The following is a 601-nucleotide window of genomic DNA, read 5'->3' as shown; positions in this document are numbered from 1 at the left end:
TTCTTCCGGTCCGAATCCTCATGCATCGTCAAGCGACCCAATTCCATATCGTGCTCTTGAAGCTTTCCAAACAATGTGGCTAGAGGCATGGAGTCCAAATCTTTGGATTCCATAATTGCAGTTACTTTCGGCTACCATTTCCTGTCAAGGCAACGTAAAACTTTATTAGTTAATTCTCCTATGGAAAAGATTTATCTAGAGCAACTAAATGATTCACGATATGAGTAAATCGCTTTTGCATATCACTGATTGATTCACTAGGTAACATGCGAAATAGCTCATACTCATGGGTCAGCGCATTTAATCTAGCGCACTTGACTTCGCTAGTACCTTCGTGAGTCACTTGTAAAGTGTCCCACATTTCTTTTGCATTTTGGCACTGTGAGACCCTAAAGAACTCATCGTAGGATAGGGCCGATGTGATGATATTTTTGCCGCGTAGGTTATGCTAGACCCTCTTGTGCTCATCATTGGTCCATAGACTTTTAGGCTTGTCTTCAGGTTCATCGTCCATAGACTAGGTGTTGTGGAACGAAAGGCCCGTTGACTACGGATTCCCAAATATCCGAGTCAATGGCTTCTATAAAGATTCGCATGCGGA

Source organism: Lupinus angustifolius, chromosome LG13 (genome assembly GCF_001865875.1).
Source record: "Lupinus angustifolius cultivar Tanjil chromosome LG13, LupAngTanjil_v1.0, whole genome shotgun sequence".
Taxonomy (NCBI): domain Eukaryota; kingdom Viridiplantae; phylum Streptophyta; class Magnoliopsida; order Fabales; family Fabaceae; genus Lupinus; species Lupinus angustifolius.
Note: the sequence above shows the minus strand (reverse complement) of the source record.